Source organism: Taudactylus pleione, unplaced genomic scaffold (assembly GCF_031769625.1).
Source record: "Taudactylus pleione unplaced genomic scaffold, aTauple2 ptg000154l, whole genome shotgun sequence".
NCBI lineage: Eukaryota > Metazoa > Chordata > Amphibia > Anura > Myobatrachidae > Taudactylus > Taudactylus pleione.
In genome coordinates this window covers 5,168,823-5,178,241 of record NW_028284556.1, presented here as the reverse complement: position 1 = coordinate 5,178,241, position 9,419 = coordinate 5,168,823, and positions in this window count along the sequence as shown.

Sequence of the window (9,419 nt, the reverse complement as noted above, 5' to 3'; positions counted from 1 at the left end):
AGTTCAGTGGTTCTGAAACTCGGTACTCAGAACCCCACACAGCTCACATTTTCCAGGTCACCCAGCAGGGGCACAGGTGTAGTCATTACTCACATTTTAAAAGATCCACAGATGGAGCTAATTATTTCACTTGTGATTCTGTGAGACCTGGAAAACATGCAGTTTGGGGTCCTGAGGACTGAGTCTGAGAACCTGTGGTCTAGTTAATCTCTTTCCTACAAAATCTAGATTCTTGTAAAAACCACAAACTCATCTCCTAAAATCAAACTCTTAAAAGCTTATTATTACCAGTTATTTATATAGCGCACGCATATTCTGCAGTGCTTTACAGAGATTATTTGGCCATTCACATCAGTCCCTGCCCCAGTGGAGCTTACAATCTATATTCCCTAACACATGCGCATACACACTAAAGTTAATTTGTGTTGGGAGCTGATAAACCTACCAGTATAATTTTGGAGTGTGGGAGGAAACCGGAGTACCCGGAGGAAACCCATGCCAGCACAGGGAGAATATACAAAGTCGAACCCATGAAGCTTAGAGATGTGTCCTCGCACATCTTTGCTGCAGTCACGCCAAACAGCCCCTCTCAGCGCTCCAGGTCCCAATAGACGCTTTTTTTTTGCTGAAAATGCATCTAAATAGCAATACAATGCGACTAGGACGCACCAGAGACTTTGCTGATTAATTTGATAAGAGACTCTTGTATATCTAAATCGGCATACAAAGTGCTATGATGCAACAGCTGCAGCTATTTTTCCACACCAGGTTACCTTTACAGACTCAGTCACACTCAGATGTAGGACACAGATGTGTCCTACATCTATGTGGGTCTGGATTAGGGAGATTTCTGCAAAAATGGGATTTTGGTACCTACCGGTAAATCCTTTTCTCTGATTCCACAGGGGACACTGGAGGTGCTTACGCTGGGGTATAGAGGCATGGATAGCTGGAGCCGGCACTTTAAATAATTTAGAAGTGTGAAGCTCCTCCCCCTCTATGCCCCACCAGCCCTCAGTTTAGAAAATGAAGGCTGAGAGGAGATGGAGAACAAGCAGAGTAAAAAAGGGAGAGAAGAACACACAATAACTGAATCATACAACATACAGAACAAGCTGAACAGGCAGACTAAGAGCGCAGAGGTGGGCGTCCAGTGTCCCCTGTGGAATCAGAGAAAAGGATTTACCGGTAGGTACCAAAATCCCATTTTCTCTTTCATCCACTAGGGGACACTGGAGGTGCTTACGCTGGGGACGTCCCAAAGTTTTCCCCCACAGGCGGGAGCGCTCTGCGGCACCTGCAGGTGGCCAAAACGGGATGCCGACATAGCAAACGTATCAAATTTGTAAAATCTGACAAACGTGTGAACTGAAGACCAAGTGGCCGCACGGCACAACTGTGACGTGGAGGCTCCTCTACTGGCCGCCCATGACGCACCCACAGAACGTGTGGGATGAGCTGAAATAGACGAAGGAGGCCAACGGTCGGCACTAACATAAGCCTGATGAATAGTCAACCGGATCCAACGTGCCTGGATGCTGGCCAACCCATGCGAACAGCATCATAGAGGACAAAAAGCGACTCGGACTACGGAGGGACGCTGTCCTGGCAACATAGATCCGGAGAGCCCGAACCACATCCAAGGTAGAAGGACCACCAGAGTCCTCCACCAACGATGGTACCACAATAGGCTGATATATATGAAAAGCCGACACTACCTTGGGAAGGAAGGCGGCTACCGTCCAGAGTTCTGCCCTCTCGGCATGAACCACAAGGTAAGGTGGCTTATAGAACAGAGCACCCAATTCCGAAACCCTACGAGCCGAAGCGAGAGCCAAGAGGAGGACCATCTTCCAAGACAGGTACTTAAGGTCAACCTTCTCCAAAGGTTCAAACATGGGCGACTGAAGAAACAGAAGCACCAAGCTAAGGTCCCAGGGAGCTATTGGAGGTACAAAAGGAGGCTGCACGCGCAAGACCCCTTGAAGAAACGTCTGCACCTCAGGAATGAGGGCCAATTTCCTTTGAAAGAAAATGGAGGACAGAAACCTGCACCTTTAAGGTTCCCAGATGAAGGCCAGAATCCAGACCTGTCTGAAGGAAAAGCAAAAAACCAGGACAAACTAGAAGTCCTAGATGGAAGAGCCTGACTGGAACACCGTGAGATATAAGCACGCCAGATGCGATAATGCGCAGCTGAAACTGGCTTCCTGGCGAGTAGCATGGTGGGAATAACCGTGTCTGGGATGCCTTTGCGTCTTAGGATATGGGTTTCAAGAGCCACCCCGTTAAACGCAGCTGCGCTAAGTTGTGGTGTATGAAAAGGCCCTGCTGTAGAAGATCCGGGCGCAGAGGAAGGGGCCACTGATCGTCCAACAACTTCTCCGAGGCCAGTTTGGAGCCACGAGAATTACAGAGGCTGTCTCTTGTTTTATCCTTTCTAAAAGACGAGGAAGAAGCGGAATCGGTGGAAAAATGTAAACAAAGTCGTAGATCCACGGACTTGTCAGAGCGTCTACTGCTTCCGCCTGCGGATCTCGACTTGACATGTATAATGGGAGCTGATGATTCAATCGTGACACCATGAGGTCCACCTGAGGACATCCCCATTGACGTATCAGCGCGTTGAACACGTGTGGATGAAGCTGCCATTCTGACTGGTTCTCGGCCCACCGGAGGATCTGAGTTACTTCTCGCATAGCCATGCGACTCCAGGTCCCTCCTTGGCGGTTGATGTAAGTGACGGCCGTCGCGTTGTCGGACTGAACTCTTACCGGACGAGTCTTTAAAAACTCTGTTGCCTCTATCAGAGCATTGTAAATCGCTCTGCGTTCCAATACAGTTATGGGCCACTTCTGTGCTAGAGGGGACCATTGACCCTGAAAGTAATAATCGAGGACTACTGCTCCCCATCCTCGAAGGCTGGCATCCGTTGTTACGATGATCCAGTCCCACACTCCAAATCTTCTGCCTGCTAACAGATTGTTGGATTGTGTCCACCAAAGAAGGGCTAATCTGGTAACCGGGCTCAGACGGATCTGTCGATGTAGAAGCAGATGAGACCCTGACTCCTGTGCTAGCAGGTCCAGCTGAAATACCCTGGAGTGGAACCGGCCAATCTGTAGCGCTTCGCAAGCAGCTACCATCTTCCCCAAGAGATGCAGACAAAGAAGCATTTACACCTTCTTTGATCTGAGGACCAGTTGAACCAATAACCGGATATCCCTGGCCTTGTCTGTTGGAAGAAAAATCCTCAGTGATTTCGTATCCAATATCTTGCCCAGAAACAGAAGTTTCTGGGACAGACTGAGATTCGACTTCTTGAAGTTGATTATCCAACAGTGTTGGATTAGAGTGTAATATGTCAGTAAGGCATGATCTGATAGAGGAGACACCGATGGAGCCTTGAGTAACAGGTCGTCCAAATAAGGGATTATGTTCACTCCTGATGACCGAAGGAGAGCGATCATGACTGACATGAGTTTGGTGAATATGCGGGGAGCCGAGGATAACTCAAACAGCAATGCCCGAAACTGATAATGATCTTTCAATATGGCAAAACACAGAAAGGTCTGGTGTGGATCCCAGATGGGAACATGGAGATAGGCATCCTTGAAATCCAGGGATAATAGGAACTCCCCTGGTTCCAAGCTCGCTATGACTGCCATTTTGAAACAATACATCTTCAGATAGAGGTTCAAGGACTTGAGGTTTAAGATGGGCCCTGACCGAGCCATCCGGCTTGGGTACTACAAACAGGCTTGAGTAAAATCCCATACCTCTTTGATGTACCGGAACCGGAACTAGCGCAGACGATACCACTAGAGACTGGATAGCCTCCTGTAGAACCCTGGCCCCGTCTACAGGTGTTGGCAGACTTGTAGTGAAGAACCGAGGTGGAGGGGGGACTTCGAAGTCTATTCGGAACCCCAGGGAAATTAGTCTGCGGATCCACAGGTCTGTAGAGGTCTGGTGGTTCCAAACTTTTTGAAAGTTCTGCAGAAGGGCTCCCACTGCAGAAGGTACCAGGTGGGACGGAAGACAGTCATGCCACCTTTTTTTATTTTTTTCGCTGGTTTAGGCTCTGGTCTACGTGCAACCGTGTGTGGACGACCTCTACCCCTGCCGTCTAGTTTGCGTGGCAGCACCTCTGGATCTACCACGAAAGGAATGAGGCGCACGAAAAGAATGAACCGAAGGTCCATTGTAAGATCTTCTGGGGGTCGGAGCAGTTGATGGGAGGAAGGAAGACTTACCCCCCGTGGACTGGAATATCCATTTGGCTAATTCTGGGCCAAAGAGCATATCGCCCGTGAATGGTAAACCCTCCACCGCACGCTTAGATTCTGCATCCGCATGCCAAGTGCGCAACCAGAGATAGCAGAAGCGGATATGCGAGCACTAATCTGACTGATATCTTTTGAAGCTTCGCCTAAGTAAACTGCAGACTCTCATATGTGTTCTGCAAGAAGACGCAACTCTGCTCTAGAGGTAATCAACTGGTCAGCCCAGCAAAACCACCGCCTTGTTAACCCAAGCGGTAACAAGGGTGGGTCTAAGTTGAGCACCCGCTGCAGTATAAATAGATCTTAGAGTTGTCTCCAACTTACGATCCGAAGGATGTTTTAGTACTGTAGCCCCCGGTACTAGGAGTGCTGTTTTCTTAGAGAGACGGATGCATCTACTGGAGGAGGCGTTTCCCACTTGTCCATCATGGATGATGGAAAAGGGTAGTTAGATGGAAACCGGCACGGAATTTGGAACCATTTAACCACCGAGCTCTTTGTTCATGAAATAATTCACACTCCTGGGATGCAGGAATTACATCCTCAGGTAAATTCAGTGTTTTTTCTAACCGCCAAAATTAGAGATTCCACCCCGGGAGAAGTGGACTCCAACTCCTGAGAGGTACCGTCCTGTGACGTGTCCTCCAATTCTCCTCTTCGGTATCCTCCGTAGTGAGGAATTCTTCATCCGACTCCTCTGACTGGAGAACAGTCGTCAAAGTACGCTTCTGTGTGGAGGGTGCAGATGCCGCTGTACCCATAAGCTGTACCAGGGTATCTAAAGACTTGGTTAAATCAGCCATCCAGAGAGGCTGAGACTTATGTGCCTCAGCTAACTCTGACGTTAAATCCGTCATTACTCCTACCATGTCAGCGGCCCATGGAGGAGCAGGTGTGGCCATAATAGCCATCGGTGGATCTATTGCTATACAAGCATTACATAACGTGGATCCAGCGGCATGCGGGCTGGATAGTTTGTTGTTACACTTAGAACAGACAAACATCTTTTGAGCCACTTTTGTTCTGTTTGACATAGATACACACAGTCACCCAGAGGTACACCAGAAGTGAATTAGAAATAAAACAGAAGGCTGGTTGGGACACAGAGGAAGAGGTACTCCCTCCCACAGATTAGATTCCCTGCACTTACACCCCAGTGATTACTCACAGCCTGTTGCCAGGGATGTAGTCAGAAGAATCAGCCTTCTGCATGTGCTGCACCCTACCTATAATGGAGCTCTATTATCAGCGCCATAGCGCTCTCTGCATCCCGCACTGACAGCGGGGAAGGAGACGGGGGATGCGCAGGTGATTTACTCACTGCGCTCCCCTAACGGCTTCTCTCCGAACAGCACTTTCTCTTTAGGGGGAGTCACCTGACCGGCAGCCGCTTCTGAAGACTGCCCGGCAGCCCGGCTTTGTAGAAGTGCTGTGTGTGTGTGGCGGTAAGGATCTGTCAGTGCTTTTAGTATAAGCACTGTGCACTCCTTCCTGCCTTCTATTAAGGACAGGGCGCCAGGTACCCGGACCCCACCTTTAGAGAGGTGGCGAAGGGTACCTAAAAAGGTGTAAAAAAAAGATGTTAGAAAATAATAAAACTAAATAAATTAAATAAATGTGTTGCTGGAGCACAGCAGGTTGTGACCAGCTCCGTAGGCACATTTTCTAAACTGAGGGCTGGTGGGCATAGAGGGGGAGGAGCGTCACACTTCTAAATTATTTAAAGTGCCGGCTCCAGCTATCCACGCCTCTATACCCCAGCGTAAGCACCTCCAGTGTCCCCTAGTGGATGGAAGAGAAATTATAAATCTAACCCAATTAGGGAAATCACAAACTGCTTTTCAGATGGCACCTGGTGGAGATGTATTATAGTGGCACGGAACCAGTGGCGTCACTAGGGGAGTGTGGCCCGCACTGGGTGTCACCCTTCAAGGGGGTAACACCAACAGCAGCATGTCACACCCACGGCACCACCGCCGACCATGCTGCTGGAGCCGGAGGAGACACTTTTTAAAGTACCGGTATATGCAGGTCCGTCCTGCCGCACGCTGGTCCCTCTCTGCTCTGCCCGCCACGGCGAGCTGCACATTCCCTCACCGCGGCCGACGTCCAGAGCCACACACAGGTACAGAGAATCTCTCTGTGCCTGTGTGTGGTTCTGGACGCCGGCCGCTATGACGTCATCGCGCACGCCGGCTCCGCTTGTTTTTCTGGGAGCCGCTCAGCCTGATGGAGAAGGAGGAGGGACTAGGTGCCTGTGAGCACGCTGAATGTCAAGAACAGAAGAAGGACTCAAGACAAGTGAGCACCCCACCCGGACACACCCAGAGGTAAGTATTGACTCACTGCACAGCGGGGGCACAGCATAAGGGGGATTACTGGGGACCGGGGCCACTGCATAAGGGGCGCTGGAAGCATAGCTTAAGGGGCATTGCTGGGAGCACACCAGGCACTACATAAGAGGTGCTACTGGGGGCACAGCTTAAGGGGCATTGCTGGGGGCACTGCCACTACATAAGAGATGCAATACTGGGGGCACTGCATAAGGGCACTACTGGGGGCACAGCTTAAGGGGCATTGCTGGGGGCACTGTATAAGGGCACTACTGGGGGCACACCAGGCACTGCATAAGAGGTGCTACTGGGGGCACAGCTGAAGGGGCATTTCTGGGGGCACAGCATAAGGGGCATTGCTGGGGGCACTGCATTAGAGGTGCTACTGGGGGCACAGTATAAGGTGTACTTCTGGGGGCACTGTATAAGGGGCAATGTATAAGACGCACTACTGGGGATGCTGTATAAGGGGCATTACTGGGGCACGGCCGCAGGGGCATTACTGGGCCCACTGAATAAGGGGCACTACATAAGGAGTGCTACTGGTGGTAAAGTATAATGGGCGCTACTGGGGGAACTGTGTAAGGGGCACTACTGGGGGTACAGCATATGGGGCTCTAATACAGGGGGCATTGCATATTGGGCACATCTACAGAGGGCATTGCATAAAGGGGCACTACTACAGGGGGAACTGCATGATGGACACAACTATAATGGCATTGCATAAGGGGCATTCCATAGAGGTAATGCGAGTGCTTGTCCATCTGCAAAATGGAAACTCTTGCTGTCCTTTGATTTAACATATATTCAGTTATAGTACAAAAACAGCACTAAGGATTCCGTGTGGTGTGATACAAGGCCCATGTGGGGGGGGTGACACCATGAGCTACCACACCGGGTGACACCAACCCTGGTGACGCCTCTGCACGGAACATGCCGCTATAGCTCTTCCTGATATGCCTCTTTATCTCATCTGCCAGAATGAAAACTCCCCCCTCCTGCGATCCCTGCCAGACTCCACAGCACATCAGCATCTCCCATGCACAGACCGGAGCCCAGCAGCAGCCACAGCCAAGGACAGTGCTGTGTGGTGGGGCAACGATAGCTGCAGCTGTCCAAACAGTCAGAGCCACTGAACGTTCATATATCTGCCTTCACAACGGCGCCCTATTTTGAAGATAAGAGCACCGAATACTGACAGGGATGCATAGCATTCTGCTCGATTCCCTGCATTACTACATGCAGGGAAGCGGTAACTGCAACACTTAATGTGCTCGGTTACCCCTCCCCTCCCCCCCCCTAGACTATTCATATACTGCATGTTCGCTCTAAACCAGTGGTTGCTAAACTGGGTGCTTCTAGGCACTTGCAGGAGTGCCTCAGGTTTTTGGTCCAGTACCAACTAAAATGATAAGCAAAATCAGTGCTACTGACTACCAATCAAAAAATATGGGGACAAAAAGTGCAGCCCTGTCAACCACCACTAATTGAACCCACAATTTTAGGTTTAGCGCACCCGAGGGGGACTTAAGGTTACGCAATCCCCCGGGAGGGTTAGGCTAGGGACAGGAGGGGTTAGGGTAGGCACCCCCAGGGGGGACTTAGGTTTAGGCAGCGGGGAAGGGGGGGGGTTAGGCACTTGGGTGGGAGGTTAGGCACCCCTAAGGAGGGCTAGGGGGGGTTAGGTTAGCTATTACTTACCTGAGGACGATCGGGATTTCCAGCGGTGTCGGGCTGCCGGGATCTGTTCATCTGTCGGGCTGCCGCTGCCGGGAATCGAACCGCCGGCCATGCGGAGGTTTTTGCTATAGCAACCAATCAGATTCTGTCTATGGTTTTCTAGGATGCAATAGAGAAATGTTAGACAATCTGATTAGTTGCTATGGGCAATTTTTAGAAGTTTTAGTAATCTACCGCTGAACTTCTCCAACCACATATATACATTCCAAACAGAATGTGAACAGAAAAAGGTTCTGTACCATCCGCTGACTAGCAACTGTGGCATACCAATACATGAAGATAGTATGGATACACACATTTTTTAGTATGCTACCTAGCTGGTTTATTTTGCTAGATACAGTTTCAAGTTTTCAAAATTTTCTATGATGTACTGTATTTACATGCCCATCATTGTGTCATCAGTTTCACGTTACGGTTTCCAAATGTGAATAGTTTCTTCATTAAAAGGGAATTTAAAATGTTTATTAAACAAATAACATGGCAGTAGAAGTAGCCCTATGGACTGCATATGGCTTCTGAAGATAAATACAGTCTTATTCACTATAAACATACTTAAAGCAGCTAAATAGGGTGTTACAGTTACTATGAAACGGGCACTTAAGGCTGATGATGTGTTAAACTTACACCGGTTAGCGTAGCTAGTATGAATTTGCACTGTGCACACTCAGAAAACAAGCTCCCATTACCAGTATGTGGCTGTGCAGACACGCACACATTTGCAAGTATCAAACCATACAGCTGTGAAGGGGTGTGTGAAGGAACCTGCCCACATAGGCAAAGTTCATGCAGACCAGCACATAACCATATAAATGTCTTACAAGGCATATAACCAGCACATAACCATATAAATGTCTTAGAAGGCATATAACCATATAACCAGCACATAACCATATAAATGTCTTAGAAGGCATATAACCATATAACCAGCACATAACCATATAAATGTCTTAGAAGGCATATCTTTGGATCTACTACAGAGCAGGAGTACGTACACACCGATGATGCTAAGAACTTGTAATTAACCTGGCGCATTTGCTGTCGATGCAGATGAATACACACA